The following is an 18864-nucleotide window of genomic DNA, read 5'->3' as shown; positions in this document are numbered from 1 at the left end:
AAAATTATAAGAATAATTGATAGGATAAACTATTTCCTTTTAATGTAGGAATCCAGAAAATAGAAGTGATATTTTAACATTAAAACTAATCCATTTAGAAGTAAAATCAGAAAACACTTTTTCACAACAAGGCTGTGAATACAGTTGACGTATTCAACACTAAGACAAAGTTTTTATTAGGTAATGGTGTTAAGAAACATGGATCAAATACAGTTGCAATTTAGATTTAATATGTTAGAGGGACTGCATGGTATTTTCTCATCTTCAGTGGTAACTCAAATAAACAATATTTGATGAAAAGTGATCTGCTGTTATCTCTACCTACTGTGGACTATCTTGCTGAGACTAATTATCTGGAATTATCCTGTGACCCCTGGACCTTCATCATTACAAAAAATGAGAGGAGTGATCTAAGACTTTAGCTTTTTGAGATTTTTTTCTGTTTCTCAGAACTTTGCTCTTTTATAAATTGTGCTATGCCATACCTGTTCCAAATAATTGTCAAGTCTAAAACTACCAAAAAGTAAAAATTGTTTTTGGCAACTTTTCCATCCAAGGACTTTTACTTTCCATAGGAAAACATTCTGCCTCAGGCAAAGAGAGTCCTTATTGTGGCACACCTGAAATCTATAACTCACTGATGGACATTTAATGAGAGATTGTTGTTCAAAGCATTCACTCTTTATATGACATAACAATTCTTCACAGTCAGCTGAACTGACTGTACTCAGAGTAACATCTATCCAAAATCAAAACCCACTTTTGTTTGCACACAATACCTTCATTACTGCTTTTTTGTTTGTTAGTATGAAGTTTGAACGACCTTCTCGGAGAATAATTCTAACTGAGCTAAATCAACACGATTGAGATTCAGCTGACTATCGTCCTCGAGTCTCTCAGAAAACACACATCTCCATGGGTGAGCTGAAATAGCAGTAGGATCTGCTATAGCGGTAAGGCACTAAGCTTAGCCCTGTTCATAGAAAGTCTTGCCACACATTAGAATACCAGTGATATTCTGTACCTTTCTCGGTTGCGGGCGGGGGTGGGTGGGGAGGATTATCTGTAGTCTGTGCATGAATGCCTTGATTGAAAGCATACGCTTCAGCTTGGGCACTGACCCTGGTTCATATGAGTCAATGATGTAGACTGCAGAACATCCATCCAACGACTAATCGTAGCTTCCTCAATATTTAATTGAGTGCAGTAATTAATAATTAACAACCAAAAAATTAGATTCCGAAATTTCAAGCCACCAGATGGTCTGAAGGGACTATTCGAAGTGAGGAGTGCCTTCTGACGTACACAGAAAATTACTTCCGCTGGCTGCCTTTAGATAAAGTAATCCTAAACAGTTAATAATTTGGAGACAGTGCAAAGGGCGAGTTGTGCTTTCATATCTGGATATCATAACACACTCCGAAGGCTCTAATTCACAGTTTGAGCATATTCCCCAAACTGTTAAGTGCTTACCGTTTTGAATTTGATGTTTTCTCCAAATTTAAATTCTGGATCCCGCTTCTTAAGAAGGTAAGTAAAATTTTCCACTCTGATATTTTAAAGGAGTCGAGTTCAGTTATGAATTGCTACATTGTGTGTTTCTGGCAGGCACCGGGAGACAGTAGGAATTTTAATGTGAGTGAAGTGGGGAGAAAGAGAAAGTGATTCTTCAAGTTCTAACTAGAAATGTAAATTGGGGTCAGAAGTAAATACAACGTTTTAAAGCAGTATTTTATATTCACTTTCCCAGCCCGGTGCGGCGAATTATCTGACAATCGGTGCGTTCGGGGAAAAAGGTTCTTTGTTTTTAATCGGAATTTAACGATAGTGGTTTGAATTTATCGAAAATACCACGCGTTTTGCTTTTGACCCTCTAAAATAGTCTCCTTACGTTCAGTTGCCACTTTCAGCCTAGATTATTTAAAAGGTCACCAGTAAAGAACAGCAAATATAAATTGTAAACGACGGTACTAATTTGTCATTTTAGATACTGTACCATCATCCTTCGACTTCGCACAGATTTCAAGCTAAGTGTTTGATAAGAAGGTTCAATGATTTCATACATGTATTTCAATTCCTATCTTGAAGTCAAATATTTTAAATGTTATTGAATGTTGTTCCCTACATTTTGAGAAGCAGTAACGTTGGGGAATAAGCTTCCTAACATTGATATGTTAACTAAACCACAAAACGTACTCACTGCCAAGTAAGCCCTCTTGTCTGAAAGCTCCCTACAATTCCTAAGAGCATTCCAAGGCCACACTGACCTTACACGCCCTCCTTCCTTAATTCACACCAGTACTCATTCCCTCATTCACCTAATTCATGTTGGCATCACTTTCTCCCCCTGCTTCCCTCAGTGTCTCAACCTCTACTTGGAGCCTTTTATACTCCACCCAGCCTGAATAATGTTGTGCTGAATCGTAGAATCCTAATTTGACATGAATTTTGGGAATGGCGGGGGGATAACAAAAACATAATGAGGTGGTACAGTTTTATGATTTTACAAGCACCAAGGAAAAGGTAACTAGTTTCATTTTGGAAAATGTGACGAGTCGTTAGGTCATTTTGCACTCTCCAGTAAAACGGGAATTTTTGGAGTTGCAGGTTCATGGGGCATTAAAGATAACATTGAGTTTAGGGCAGTATAAAAGAGCTAATGGACATTTTAGTCTTGGAATACTAAAGCCAAGGGGCTTTGAGTTCCCATTATAAAGCCTGACCACAATGCTTCCAACACTCTATTATCCCTGAGTCCAACTACTTCAAGGTTTACATAGCTGTGAGCTGTCATTGAGAACAGAGAGCAGGGGCCAGTTAGATCCAACTACCCTTTCTTTAACCCTGTCCATGACCACTCTGGCCATTGCTGCCTGTGAGCTGGAAACCCCAAAAGACCCCACTTTAGGAAGCCTTACCTCAGAGTAAACGTGTAGTATGAGGTTCTGCACAATAGGAAGCATGTTAAGGCTTTAGAGGGGCCTGATGAGCATTCATTAGGTGGTGGTTGCTGTTATGAGGGAATATCAATGTGACATAGACTTGGAAAAGCTCAAGCTGCTTTTATTAGGCCTACTAATTGCAGGACCATAGGATAGAAATTTTTTAAATTGAAGAAAAATGTAAATTATTTCCTGACTGAATCTAGAGCAAGGAATGCAGATTCCAGTTTAAATCTATTCAGTGTATTGCAGGTGGGGAGTTTTCTCCCAAGATTAAGGGTTAATACAAAAGCTGAAATTGGCGACAACAGTTGTTGGAATGGTGATTGAAGTTAAAAGCAATAAAGGGATGTAGGAACAGTATGATGAACTATTTAAAGATGGAGGATTTGATTTTTGCATGAAAACTTTCATCTGTGTTTAATTGACTCTGTGCAGAGAGCTGCATCAGTGGTTTGACATAAGGTGATGATATTTATCACACATAGTTGCAACATCCTGATACATCTATGTCTGAAGTGAGAGATCCCAATTCATGACAGTTCTAAATGAGACACCTGAAAGGCTCTCGGGTGAGAAGGGATGAAATGACTGTTCCTTTATTGTTCATTCCCTCAGTTGTTTGAAGCAAGGTTAATTTAAGAAGGATCACTTTCCAAGAATACCTTTCTCCAACACCAAAATGAACTTACGTTTTAAAAGGAGCCAATTTAATCAGGGTTCTTTGAATTAGCATCGGACATTTTCATTACTAAATGCTAATCTAGGCTAAAAATGCAACACGTGCATTCGGCTTAAAAAGAAGAGTCTAATCTTAAAAAAAGTTTTAAAAATTGTTCATGCACAGTGGTTAGTTGAATATTATGGCTGTTTGTCGTGAAAGTTACCAGTAGTACTGACGTTGGATGTACAGTTTTTTTTGATAACTTCATCCTACAAATCTAAGGATATTTTCTAAAAAAAAAACTGGCTTGCAATGCTTGGAGTGAGGGAAAATCTTCATCTGTGGCACAGCGTTAACTAGAGATAGCTCTCTGATGCAAGGGCTGGCATGGTGGCTCAGTGGTTAGCACAGCTGCCTGACAGTGCCAGAGACCTGGGTTCAATTCCAGGTGACTGTCTATGTGGAGCTTGCACGTTCTCCCCGTGTCTGCGTGGGTTTCCTCTGATGGTCTGCTCTGCTTTCCTCCCACAATCCAAAGCTGTGCAGGTGAGGTGAATTGGCCATGCTAAATTACCCATAGTGTTCAGGGATGTGTAGGTTAGGTGCATTAGTCAGGGGTTAATGTAGAATGATGGGGAATGGGTTTGGATGGGATACCCTTCGGAGGGTCGGTGTAGACATGTTGGGCTGAAAGGCCTATTTCCACACTGTAGGGATTTTTTTTTAAATAACACTCAAGCCCTGGAGAGTTCAGACTCAGTAGTCCACTGGAGTAGAGTTGGAACTGACCTTAACCTCAGAAGGAAAATACAGTTTGGGACATAAGCTATAAGGGATGGCTTCTTGTTGAGCAGAGATTCATCAGCCCTTGTTTGTGATCACAAGCTATCTCTAATCAATCTGCTTAGAGTTTCTTTGACACTGTTAGATATTACATTTCATCAGTCCAACACAATTTGTTTTCCTTTGCACCTACAGTTATTGTCTCTGTACTTTTTAAAATCTGTTTTGGAATTGATGGCTGAAGATGTTCATGGGTTCTAACGTGTGGTTTTGACAATCCATTGAAGTTAATGTGAACAATTGTACAATTCACTGTTTCTGCATGAGCTGAGTGTGTAAGCCTCTGCATCACCAAGACCCCCCATAGCGCCTTCTCAGTGATGCATGTCCACAAGGCACCCTACAGCCTTGTGTAGCTCTCCAGTAGAATGTCAAGGGCATATGGGCCAGATAGAAGATGGGCACATTCCCAAGGATAGTTTTTTAATCAACCTGTTCAATCGTGTTAAAAAACTATCTGTGGGACTTGAACCTCTAGGATTCGTGACCTGGAGTATGAACATTACCAGTGTGCTGTAAGAGCCCAATGTATCAAAGATGAGAAGGTCACCTCTGAAAAGAAACTACGCCCTCCAACATTCTAATTCAAGGATTTTGAAGAGACATGAAAGCTCTTGACATCATCATGACAAGTGGAGAAACTCAAGCTGATAATTGGTGCAAATGTAACTCCAGTTGGGGGAAGGGTTTCACTGCAATAATGAGGTTTCAGAAGCTTTGAAGCCAGTATTAGTCTTGCAAACAAGACATCAGTAGGAATCTTCCTCCACCACCAGTATAGGCAATTTAATTTGTGGTGGATTTTCCCTTTTTGTGAAACTATTTGTTCAGCCATCAAAAGAAGTGCTGTGTAGAATCTCATCTGACCTCCTCAAAACTGAAGCTGTATTTCCAACATCATTTGCAAATGGAAGGATGCCAATTGATTTGAAGAGAAGATTTTGATGTTACAAAGTAATCTTCCCTGGTAACTGGGGAACGTGTTTGATTACAACAGAACTGCATACACACAATTACTTGAAAATAACGATTTAGCAGCTTTATGTTTCAGCCCAAGACTGGAGAAGAATATTCTGGCTGGTGAAAAGAATTTACTGTTGACTTAAGTGGTCTAAGTAATTGCAGCACACTAACAACCAAAAGGACGATTCGTTTAACTGATTCCTACTTCTGGAGGCAACATTACATTCTATGATCTAAAAAGTTATTGAGATTCAATAAGACTAATTGCAGTCTTGCATGAAGTTTTACATTTAATTTAAATGCAGCAGGCTCTGAGCTACTATGTGTATTAAGGAAAATATAAGCAAGGAGTGGTCTTGTGTTATTGCGTGCAACAACCATGCTTTGAGCCAAAAGTTCAGGCTTTGTGTCTCACTTCAGGACTTGATGACCACAGAATTGTATTTATAACTCTCGTAGGGTTCATAGTGGGTGGCACAGTAACTCAGTGGTTAGCACTGCTGCCTCACAATGACAGGAAATTGGTTTCAATTCCAGCATCTGACAACTGTGCAAACTCCACACAGACTTCTCCTTGTGTCTGCAGTCTAAAGATGGGTAGGTTAGGTGGGTTGGTCATGTTAAATTGCCTAAAGTGTTCAGGGATGTGTAGGTTGTGTGCATTAGCCATGGGAAATTCAGGTTTACAGGGGTAAAAGTCTAGATGGGATACTTTGGAGAGTTGGTGTGGACGCAATAGGCCAAATGGCCTGTTTCCACACCATAGGGATTCTATGATTCTCTGCCAAAGAAGTTGGTTGATTAAACCTGGCAGGTGTAGAAGCAGGATAAACTCCTGGTCTGTCACACTTGATGCTGAGTGCTGCTCCTGAAGCTATAAACCTCTAGCTTAATGAGTGTAGGATTGGGAGTAGTGTACTTATTGTTGCCTGTCTACCAACAAATTCTCTGTCCACAAACAGGAATAAAAGGGTCATTTTATAAATAGTAGGCAGTGACTAGTGGAGTACCACAGATTATTTGGTTCCCAGCTATTCATAATTTAATGAGAGAACTAAATTATAAATCTCCAAATTTGCAGACAACACAAAGCTGGGTGGCAGGGTGAACAACAAGGAAGATGCAGAGATGCTTCAGTGTGATTTGGTCAAGTGGAGTGGATGGGCAAATGCTTAGCAGACAATGTAAAATGTAGATAAATGAATTCATCCACTTTTGATAGCAAAGCCAGAAAAGTAGGTTATTATCTGAATGGAGATAGATGGGAAAGGTGGAGGTCTTTGTACACCAGTCATTGAAAGTAAGCATGCAGATACAGCATGTTTGCCATCATAGAATCATACAGCATGGAAACAGACCCTTCCTTCAACTCTTCAATGTACAGGAGCAGGGATATCTTGCTGCAATTCAGCAGGGTGTTTGAGGGATATGCCTGGAGTATTGTGTGCAGTTTTTTTTCTCCTTGTCTGGGGATGGATATTCTGGGTTGACTACACTTCATCCTGAGATGGCTGAATTGATTTGGGACTATATTCACTGCAGTTTAGAACAATGGCAGGGGCTATTTCACAGAAACCTAAACATTCTAACAGGACCAGACAGGATAAACACAGGGAGGATGTTCCTGTTGACCAACTAGGGAGTCCAGACCCTGTTGTCATGGTCTAAGGATACAGGCTAGTTAGGATGGAGATGAAGAGAAATTTCTTCAGAGGTTGGATTTCTTTACCACAAAAAGTAGTTGAGATCAAAACATTAACTGCTTCTTGAAAACATTCAATATCTTTTCTAGAACTAAAGGGTTGAAACAGTACTGGGAGAAACCAGGAACAGAGCACTGAGTTGGATGATCAACTATAATCCTATTGAATGGCAGAGCAGGCCTGGAGAGCTAAATGGCCTACTTATCTTATTTTCTAAGTTACCGTGCTTCAATTGAGCATCCTGTTCCAGGAAATATAGAAAATATGTGTAAGCATATCTTTAACCTATTTTGTGTATCTCTTGTCTTCAGAACTATTCAGATTTATTTTCAGTTTAGATAGCTAGAATGTTTTCTGTTTAAACATCAAATTTGGTTGGGTAGTAATAAAAAAAACAATTGTGTACTTTATTTGAAGTATGACCAAACTAGTTTGCTTTGGACATGAAGATGCAAACTTTGCTTCTGAGATAGTGGGACAACTGCAGGATTAAGTTCCACTTTCTTGCTGAGAGAGACCTGATTTTAAACATTTTTTTTTCATTAGGACTGAAGATTTGAGGGCTAGCCTAACAACTCTTCACAATTTGGAAGAATTTCATGCTAAGGTAAATATAGGCAGAATGTTTGATCAAACCAATGTGAGATGACCACAAAGGAATAAGAAACATTTCAAATATGGAAGAGCCTATAAACACAATTCATACATTATTTCAGGGTATTAGATAACCACTTGAAAAGGAGGAATACTAAGGGTAGAGATCAAGCAAGTTGTAGAAGAGAACAGAGATCCAAGTACTGAAAATTGCAATGTACTCTGGATGGAAAAACAATGGAATGTCTGTGATACTCTTTGGAACCATTGGCCACTTGCTAGTATTGCCCACATTGGAGTTTTAAGTAGTTGCATCTTGAAAAAATAAACCCACTAAGGCCAGTTTCTTTTTAATGGTTTCCCTACAGTGTGGAAACAGGCCAGTTGGACTACATGCTTTCGAGGTTCTTCTGAAATTCTCCTTATTTATATTTTCCATACTTGAGGACCACCTCTATTACATACTAGTAACTATGGCAAATAGAATGCTTCTGTTTCCAAGGTGAAGATGTAGAAATACAATCTGGTGTTCAGCCTGAGGTTTATTGAAGCCATTTTGATATCGCCTCTGCTTCAAAGTGACCAGAAGTCTCTCTCAGAATTGGCAATTGCCAACATTTTGGTGACCAGTTGAGTGTTTACCTGTTTGCACTAAAGCTATTTCTCAGTCTACGTCATGGGACAACTAACCCTCAGCCCCACCATTCATGAGATCATGCAAGCTGACCATCTCCTGTGTGAGACAAGTCAGCATAAGTGCAAAAAAAACCCTCTAATCTGAGCAGATTCATGTTGCTGCAGATTTTCACTTAATGTAAATATAAATTGGTTTCACAGACATATTTTTCAATTATTTGAAACATGGTATTATAATCTTGTCCAAAAAATGTATCTTGGTTTCTGGTTTAAGTACTTAACAAAAGCACAATTATTACCACTTCAGCAGTAAAGCAAAATATTGACTTTCAACTAATTCTGAAGTTTTTTTTCAGGGGTGAGCATAATTGGATGGGGTGAGATCCGTCACTAGTCCAAGGGGTCTTTGGCCCATTGGACTGGAGGCAAAAGTGTTTACAAAGCACTCCTAAAGAATCCTTATTCTTGGCTTTAGAAAGGTGTTAATCAGAGTGTTAGGTGGTTCCTGTAGTTTTTTTTTAAAAACGTCAGTTGTTTCGGGATTGTTCCCATTATAACAAACTTCCCAGAATTTCCCCTGTCCACCTTCTTAGCCAGAGTTGGTTCTAGCCTGGAGTTACCAGGAAAGGGAGTATGGTTTTTCAGATGTATCACACTGTTCAGAAAACTGCATTGAAGTATTTGTAGTCTTCCTGAAAGTTGGACAATTGAAAACACACATTTAACACGACTACAGTGTGACTTTAGTACAACTGAGATTCTCCAGTGTTCATGTCTGTGATGCAGGCAAAACTTTCCTTGATGTTGAAAGTTGAATGAGGCAACTTGATAATACATTCATTGGGTGACATCAGATATTGGTGACCCAATTATGCAATCGTCACATTTAATTCCTGATTGGAGCCAGAAAACTAATAATCCTTGGGTGTTATTTGACATGTTTTGAGACACCTTAAGGGCACATTTGAACGTTCTTATTGCCCTACTGAATTTCAGAATGCCACCTTAGAGTTCAGAGGAACAATAGGGCTCATCCTAGAAGATGCATGCAGGTGTGATATTGTAACAATGTCATACTGTTTGCTGTTGAGAAATATTTAGTTATTCTGACAATAACTCATTCATTAGTTCAGTTACAGAACTTTCTAATTATAATTGACCTCCATGCGACCTGATGATCAACTTTTTGCAACCACATTTGCAATTGACTTATTATCAAGAGATGGCACTTCAGGCGATTTTAAAAAAAATATATTTCTAGGCAAATAAATCGTGCTCCATTTGGTACTGAGTTAATATTCAATTCTATAGACTTGAGTTTTTTTCAGTCAAAGTGGATTTTGTTTTAAACTGGTTTTAGTTTAGTGTTGACTCTTAACTGAGCTCAGCTTGATCCTTTTTTTTTAAGCAATGCTTTTGCAAGACCAACATAAATCTTCACGTAATATTGCATAGTTTGTCTCTAGTACAGTACCTGTGGCCAAAGTAATGAGAAAATTGCACCACTATACACTTGAAATAATCAATTGTGCTTGAAGCAGTTATTGTTACGTAACATTTTATATACAAAAGGTAATTGTGATATCCAGTTCCTTAAGTTCATTTTTTAATCACTTGTGTGTAGATTAAGCGGTCATTTATCAGAGTACTAAATAAAGCAACTGCACCAACCTTCCTCCCTTTTTTTTATTAAGTAGATTTATTAAGTTGGATATAAGCTTTGTAAGACAGAACTCTCCAATTGCCTAAAATGTAAATGGAATAAATAAGAGGCTAGCTATGTGTTATCTATCTTTTAATGCAATGAAAGTATCATTTAAACTTCACCATAAAATTGCAAAGCACAACTTCCTGCCTTTGAACATTTTAATTAATTTTGGGGCTTAGGCTAAATTAGATTTTCCTACAAAGGTGAGAGAACCATTTCAAAAGCCATAGCTTTTTGAAGGCTGAAATTAATACTTCAAGATTTGTTTCCTTTGGTTATTGAGAAGAACACATTACAGAATCTTGCCATTCAAAGATAACACATTCAATATGTGAATTGTATCTTTTTTTTTTTGCTAAAGGTTGGATTTAATCTCTGAGAAGCTGGTAGGTTTTGCAGTCAATTTCATTTAATGGCTTTTTTTTTGTTTCCCCACAACCTTAGCAGTAAAGATATTCAGAATTTGGTTAATGTCAATGATTGTGGCTCAATCATTTTATAGGTTTTGTTACAACATGTCATTTTTTGCTTTGCACTCCCAATGTTTTGCCCCTAAGCTCTTGGATATGTAATCCTACTTACTAATGGCTGAGATTTGGTAGTGTCCTGCCCATGGTTCACACCATGTTAGAACATAGAACAGTAAAACATGGAAGTAGGCCCTTCAGACTACCATGTGTTATGACTTTGGGTGAACACCCCACCCCTCACTAATTTAAACCAGCGACACAGAAAAGCCGTTTAACCGAACCCATGCTGTAATCCATTCAAATTCGAGAGGCCAAGAACTATCCCAATAGTCACTATTTAAAGTACAAAAAAATTTAAGAACTTTATTCCTTAAGTCTCATATAGACTATTAACTAATAATATTTGCAACTTCTTTCTCTAAACTATCTTTAACTTTCCCTTCCACAATGCTGGTCCAATAAAACCCCTGATTTAAGATTTACCAGAAAATTCAAATTTCAAAACCAGCCAGCTGTCAAATCTCCTCTTTGCATCTTCCTCTGTCTTTTCTTAGGGTTTCTGTTTCGCAGGTCAGTTGATAGATAAAGGCACCTTTCAGGGAGCTATTCTGCAGGCTGTCTGCAAATGTTGGCTTTTTTTTTTAAGGCAAAAGTGAGATGCTGGAGATCAGTCTAGATTAGGGTGGTGCTGGCAAAACACAGCAGGTCAGGCAGTATCTGAGGAGCAGGAAAATCAACACTTCTGGCAGAATCCCCACTTCTATTGGGTTGCCACTCAGCCTCTGCTGAGTTCATGTGAAAACAGTCCCAAGTTTATCCAACCTCCTTTTTGATAGTTAATACAAGCAACAGCCTGGTAAACCACTTTTGCACCCTCTGCGTCATCTGAATTGCACAAAGTGCTCCAAATGTAACCTAACTAAAGGCTCTTACAGCTGCAATGTGACTTGCTAAATTTTTATACTCAGTGCCCCAGCCATTGAGGGCAAACTTTAAGGGACCTATGGATTTGTCTCCCAAGATCTCTCTATATAGTAATGTTAATGTGATAGTTGTCAGACATTCTAACAAGTCTTCCCTGAATCTTTCAGATGGTGCCAAAATTAAAAATAATTCTCATGGCATTTCTCCTTGTTGTTTTCTTGATATCACGCAGCTAGCAATCAGATTTTTTTTTATTAAGAGACTGGTACCTGACAAGGGTAAGCATACCTTGGATTGATTAGAATTTGAAAGCGAATCTTGCAGTTAGTACCTAAGACACTCTGGGAGGAAAGCCTACAATGATGCATTGAAATAACTTCTACCCCATTATCGAATTGTACTACTAGAGAAAGGCAAGAACAAACTCCACTTTTCTGTCTCCAAGATTATAAAGTTGCCTTTTTGATTTGTTTTTAATTAATGGTCATGATTGGTTGGAATGGCTTAGCAACATTGGCAAGTTTACATCTTCATTCTTTTTTTTCCCTCCTTCTGAAAGGTGGTCTTCCACATGTGGATGTAAGCAAGAGCAGGTTTCCGGTCCTTTTTTGGTACTGACTATCTATCTGTGATTTGGAGCTGGAGTTTTAAGGTTTGTTTCATGATTGTCATAGTCATAGAATTGTACAGCACAGAAACAGTTTGGTCCAACTTGTCCATGCCAACCAGATATCCTAAATTAACCTAGTCCCATTTGGCCCATATCCCCCTCAACCCTTTCTATTCATATACACATCCAGATGCCTTTTAAATGTTGTAATTGTACCAGTCTCCTCCACTTCCACTGACCGTTTATTCCATATGTGCACCATTGTCTGTGTGAAAAGGTTGCCTGCTCAATCCTATTCAAATCCAATCCCATCCCACCCCACCCACCTTGAACCTATGCCCTCTAGTTTTGGACTTCGCTACCCTGGGAAAATATCTTGTCTATTTACCCTATCCATGCCCCTCATGCTTTTAAATACCTCTATAAGGTCACCCCTCAGCCTCCATGCTCCAGGGAAAACAGCCCCAGCCTATTTAGCCTCTCCCTATAGCTCAAAGTGTCCAGTCCTGGCAACATCCTTCTTAGTCTTTTCTAAATCCTTTAAAGTTTCACAATATCCTTCCTATAGCAGAGAGACCAGAAGTATTCCAAAAGTGGCCTAAATAATATCTAGTATAGCTGCAACATGACACCCCAACTCCTATACTCTGCACTAACCAATAAAGGCAAATATACTAACTGCTTTCTTCACTACCCTGTCTACCCATGGCTCCACTTTGAAAGAACTATGAACTTGCACTCCAAGTTCTCTCTTTTTGGCAACACTCCTCAGGATGCTACCATCTGAATGTATAAGACCTGCCCTCATTTACCTTACCGAAATGCGGCACCTCAATTTGTCTAAGTTACACTCCATCTGTCACTCCTTGGCTCACTGGTCCATCTGATCAAGATTCTGTTGTATTCTGATATCACCTTTTTTGGCTGTCCACTCCACCTTCAATTTTGGTGTCATTTGCAAAAGGTACTAAGCATTCCTTCTCTAGAACATAGAACTGTACAGCACAAGAACAGGCCCTTTGGCCCATGATGTTCTGCCGAACATGATGCCAAATTAAACTCATCCCTTCTTTCTGCCCTTGGTCCATATCCCTTCATTCCTTGCATATTCATGTGCTTATCTAAAAGTCTCTTAAACACCCCTATCTGCCTCCTCCACCAACCCTAGCAGTGCATTCCATGCTCCTACTATTCTGTATTTTGAAATACTCCTTTGAACATCCCCCTCTCACCTTAAATGCATGCCCCTAGTTTTAGACATTTCAACGCTTGGGGCAAAAAAGCATCTTATCAATGCATCTCATAAGTATATACTGTAGACTTCTGTCAAGTTTCAAGTCAGCCTCTGCTGCTCCAAAGAAAACAATGCTAGTTTTTCTAGCCTCTCCTTCTAGTTCATACGCTTTAATCCAGGTAAACTACTTCTGTATCCTATCCAAAGCCTTCCTGTAATGCGGCGACCAGAAATGAATGCAATACTCTTTGTGGCCTAACCAAAGCCTTATAAAGGTGCAACATGACATCCTGACTCTTTTTTTACTCAATATCCTGACCCACTGAAGGCAAGCATGCAATACTCCTCCTTTGCCAAGGTACCTCTGCATATCAATGCTCTTCAGGGTCCTGCAATTAACTAATACTTTTTTCCTGAATAGTTGATCTCCCAAAATGCAGCAGCTCACCTACAGATTAACCTCCATCTGCCATTTCTCAGCCCATATCTGCAACTGATGTACTTCTTGCTGTATCCTTTGACAGCCTTGTACACTATCCACAACTCCACCAATCTTTGTATCGTCTGCAGACTTACTAACCCAAACATCTACGTTTTTTCTTTCAAGACTGGGATCTCTGTGGAACACCACTAGTCACAGACCTCCAGCCTGAAAAACAATGTTGCATCACTATCTTTTTTGCTTTCTGTGGGCAAGCCAATTCTGAATCCATGCAGCCAAGTCGTCATGGATCCCACACATCTTAATTTTCTGGACGACCCTATGATGAGAAACCTTGTCAAAAGCCTTGCTAAAATCCATGTAGACAACATCCACTAATCTACCCCTATTGATCACCTTTGTCAGCTCCTCAAAAATTTAAATCAAGTTAGTAAGACATGACCTGCTCTGTTCAAAGTCATGCTGACTGTCCAAATGCACACAAATCCTATTCCAAAGAATTCTCTCCAGTAGCTTCCCAGCTACTGTGAGACTCACCAATCTATAGTTTCCTGGGTTATCTCTTTCTCATCTTGAATACAGGAACAACTTTAGCTACTTCCCAGTCCTCTGGGACCTATGTTCATACCCAAATCACTTATATAAATGACGAAAAGCAGTGGACCCTGCACTGATCTTTATGCCACACTGCTGGTCACAGTCCTCCAGTCTGAAAAGCGACCCTCCACCAGCACTACCCTCTCTCCTACATTCATGCCAATTTTGTATCCAAATAACTAGTGCTCCCTGTATTCCATGTTTTCTGACTGTGCTAACCAGTCTGGAGTCATAGAGATGTACAGCATGGAAACAGACCCTTCGGTCCAATCTGTCCATGCTGACCAGATATTCCAACTCAATCTCGTCCCACCAACCAGCACCTGGCCCACATCCCTTCAAACCCTTCCTATTCATATACCCATCCAGATGCCTCTTAAATGTTGAAATTGTACCAGCCTCCATCACTTCCTCTGGCAGCTTATTTCCATACCTGTAACACCCTCTGCATGGAAAAAGTTGCCCCTTTGATCTCTTTTATATCTTTCCCCCTCTCACCCTAAACCTATGCCCTCTAGTTCTGGACTCCCCAACCCCAGGGAAAAGACTTTGCCAATTTACCCTATCCATGCCCCTCATAATTTTGTAGACCTCTATAAGGTCACCCCTCAGCCTTCGACACTCCAGGGAAAATAGCCCCAGCCTGTTCAGCTTCTCCCTATAGCACAAATCCTCCAACCTTGGCAACATCCTTATAAATCTTTTCTGAACCCTTTCAAGTTTCACAACATCTTTCTGACAGGAAGGACACCAGAATTGCACGCAATATTCCAACAGTGGCCTAACCTATGTCCTGGACAACTGTAACATGACCTCCCAACTCCTGTACTCAATACCTTGACCAATAAAGGAAAGCATACCAAACGCCACCTTCACTATCCTATCTGCCTGTGACTCTACTTTCAAGGAGCTATGAACCTGCACTCCAAGGTCTCTTTGTTCAGCAACACTCCCTAGGACCTTACCATTAAGTGTATAAGTCCTGCTAAGATTTGCTTTCCCAAAATGCAGCACCTCGCATTTATCTGAATTAAACTCCATCTGCCACTTCTGAGCCCATTGGCCCATCTGGTCAAGATCCTGTTGTAATCTGAGGTAACCCTCTTCGCTGTCCACTACACCTCCAATTTTGGTGTCATCTGCAAAGTTACTAACTACACCTCTTATGCTCGGCACGGTGGCACAGTGGCTAGCACTGCTGCCTCAGTGCTAGAGACCCGAGTTCAATTCCCTCCTCAGGCAACTGTCTGTGTGGAATTTGTACATTCTCCCAGTGTCTGCATGGGTTTCCTCCGATGTCCAGATTCCTCCCACAGTCCAAAAATGTGCAGGTTAGGTGAATTTCCCGTAGTGTTAGGGGAATGGGTGGGTTGCTCTTCGGCGAGTCAGTGTGGACTTGTTGGGCCGAAGGGCCTGTTTCCACACTGTAAGTAAGCTAATCTAATCAAATCATTTATGTAAATGACAAAAAAAGGACCCAGCACCGATCCTAGTGGCATTCCACTGGTCACAGGCCTCTGGTCTGAAAAACAGCCCTCCACAATCACCCTCTGCCTTCTACCTTTGAGCCAGTTCTGTATCCAAACCTGCAGAACCTTGTTGAACACATCGCTGAAGTGTATTTAAGAACTTTCAAAGTGTGTGAAAAGAATGATCGCGATTTATATGAATCAATGATTTACATGTCAACATTACAGAAAATAGTAAGTGCTGTTTTGATTGTGCAAGACCTTTTTGCCTTCTATGGACAAGCCAATTCTGAATCCATGCAGCTAAGTCATCACGGATCCCACGCATCCTAATTTTCTGAATGAGCCTACATTGAGAAACCTTGTCAAAAGCCTTATTAAAATCCATGTCAACAACATCCACTGCTCTACCCCCATCAATCGCCTTTGTCAGCTCCTCAAAAATTTCAATCAAGTTAGTAAGACTAGACTTGCCCGTTGCAAAGTTGTTTTTCAGGTTATAAGTCTGTGATGAGTGGTGTTCCACAAGAGATCCCAGTCTTGGATGAAATGTAGATGGTTGGGTTAGTAAGTCTGCAGATGATACTAAGATTGGTGGAGTTATGGATAGTATACAAGGTTGTTAAAGGATACAGCAAGAAGTAAATCAGTTGCAGATATGGGCTGAGAAATGGGAATCCTGGTGTTTTGAAGATATGGGTGTACTGTACCTTTTTTTTTTAAAGAGTTAAAGGCTAGCAGAACAACCTGACAGCACTGTGTTCTGAACAAAATACAATGTAACATGTAGTCCAGACTGGTTGTCTGGAGACAAAAACAAATTTGAATTAGGCCAATCAGTTTAAATTATACCCCCAAAAAAGAACAACCTCCAATCATGTTTCTATTTAGTATATTGACAATATTAAAAGCCAATGACATAATCTGATGTTTAGGGTGCATAAGATTGAGAAAATTGAACAGTTAGGAGAACTGCCAAAAGACCAACAGATGTAAAGAAAGTGAGGACTGCAGATGTTGGCAGTCAGAATAGGGAGTGTGGTGCTGGAAAAGCACAGCACAGCAGGTCAGGGCAGCACCCAAGGTGCACGAGAATTATCCTTTTGGGCAAAAGCCCTTCATCAGGAATGAGGCTAGGGGTGTAGAGATTAAATAGGTGGGGGGTGGGCTGTGGGGAAGGTAGCTGAGCGTGCAATAGGTGGGGTAATGGTGATAGGTCAGGGGAGAGTGGAACAGATAGGTGGGAAGGATAGGTCATGAGATTGGTTTTGAGTTGGAAGGTTGGATTGGGATAAGGTGGGGGGAGGGAAAATTAGGAAACTGGTGAAATCCATGTTGATACCATGGGGTCGGAGGGTCCCATGGCAGAAGATTGTCCCGCCAGGCATTGAGTGGTTAGTGTATGGCAATGGAGGCGGCCCAGGACCTGCATGTCCCCGGCTGAGTGGGAGGGGGAGTTGAAGTGTTCGGCCAGTGGGCAGTAGGGTTGGTTGGTGCAGGTGTTCCGGAGATGTTCTCTGAAATGCTCTGCAAGTAGGCGTGCTGTCTCTCCAATGTAGGAGAGACTGCATCTGGAACAACATATACAGTAAATGACGTGTGGAATTGTGGTTGGATGTGGAAGGCTCCTTTGTGGCCTTGGACAGAGGTTGAGGGGGGGAGGTGGGGGAATGTGGCCACAAGGTTTGCAATTTCTGCAGTGCCAGGGGAAGATGCCGAGAGGGGAGGGTGGGTTGGTGGGTGGTGTGGACCTGACGAGGTAGTCACGGAGGGAACAGTCTTTATGGAAGGTGGATGGGGTGGGGAGGGAAATATATCTCTAGGATCCATTTGTAGGTGGTGGAGGATGATGTGATGTATACAGATATTGGTGAGTTGAAAGGTGAGGACTGGGGGGATTCTGTCCTTGTTGTAGTTGAAAGGGTGGGGTTTGAGGGCGGAGGTGTGGGAATTGGGTGAGATGGGCTGGAGGGCATAATCAATCATGTGGGAGGGGAATTTGCGCTCTTTTAAAAAAGGAGGCCATCTGATGTGTTCTGTGGTGGAACTGGCCCTCCTGGGAGCAGATGGGGCAGAGGAATTGAGAATAAGGGATGGCATATTTACAGTAGGCGGAGTAGGAGGAGGTGTTGTCCACATAGTTGTGGGAGTCTGTGGGTTTGTAGATGTCAGTGCCTGTTGGAGATGGAGGGGTTCAGGAAGGGAAGTGTCTGAGATGGTCCAGGTGAACTTAAGGTTGGGATGGAATGTGTTGATGAACTGTTCAACCTCCTTGTGGGTGCACGAGGTGGCACTGATGCAGTCATCAATGTTACGGAAGAAAAGGTGAGGGATGGTGGCAATGACCAGTTCAGCCAAACAAATTCGTATCAGTGGAAGGGCACTGGTGGGAACGTCGGGAAAGGAAGAAACGGAGGGCTTGGATGCCCTGGTCATAGCAGATAGAGGTATATAGGGACTGGATGTCCATAGTGAAGATGAGGCATTGGGGGCCAGGGACACGCACTACTTGGAGGAAGTGGAGGGTGTGGGTGGTGTCCCGAATGTATGTGGGGAGTTCCTGGACCAGTGGTGGGGAGCGAGGTAAATAGGACAGTATTGAGGTATGTGGAAGGAGCAACCAACAAATGTAGGCTGCTGGTCAGAACTGTGAGGGATACCGGTCTACAGAAAGAGTTTGCACAGAGAGAAACATCAACACCGACCTGAAGAGCAAATCTACAGAGGATGAAGAACATTGGTAAATCTTAATTGAGTTTTTTATCAGACTAGTATTATAGAAGGGAAAGTAAAAGATAGGTTATAGAAAGGAGTTGAAAATAGTTGTTAGTTAATTATTCTGTTATCTTTTAAGATATAAAGTTGTTAATTTTTACTTTAAACAGTTATTGGCCTCTTGAATTTTCACAGATTACTGCATGGGTTAAATCTGTGTTGGGGGTTTACCCACATCATAACAATTTGGGGCTCATCATTGGATTTGAACAGTTTGAGTCCTTGATTTGGGATTTGAACTGGTTTATACAGACTTAAATAGATTTTGAGGTACAAAAATCCCAGCAGAT

The 18864-nt window shown here is 40.7% G+C and overlaps 1 protein-coding gene across 5 annotated transcripts in view; it reads left to right on the top strand.

Annotated features, from left to right (window-relative positions):
- b3gnt7 (UDP-GlcNAc:betaGal beta-1,3-N-acetylglucosaminyltransferase 7) overlaps positions 1–18864 on the top strand; it is a 40095-nt gene that overhangs the window by 7321 nt on the left and 13910 nt on the right. The window contains exons 1-3 of one of the 5 annotated variants that reach the window (XM_072572505.1): positions 1144–1530; positions 7662–7722; positions 12007–12099. The exons of 1 other annotated variant lie outside the window; for it this stretch is intronic. The gene's annotated coding sequence lies outside the window, so the exon portion shown is untranslated. Of the gene's footprint in view, positions 1–1143; positions 1531–7348; positions 7384–7661; positions 7723–12006; positions 12100–18864 lie in introns of those variants that run through there. 3 more of the 5 variants (XM_072572506.1, XM_072572507.1, XM_072572508.1) reach the window with 3 other exon arrangements.

Source organism: Chiloscyllium punctatum, chromosome 6 (genome assembly GCF_047496795.1).
Source record: "Chiloscyllium punctatum isolate Juve2018m chromosome 6, sChiPun1.3, whole genome shotgun sequence".
NCBI classification, from domain to species: Eukaryota; Metazoa; Chordata; class Chondrichthyes; order Orectolobiformes; family Hemiscylliidae; genus Chiloscyllium; species Chiloscyllium punctatum.
The sequence above is the reverse complement of the archived record's forward strand: the minus strand, read 5'-3'. Positions and strand labels throughout refer to the sequence as shown.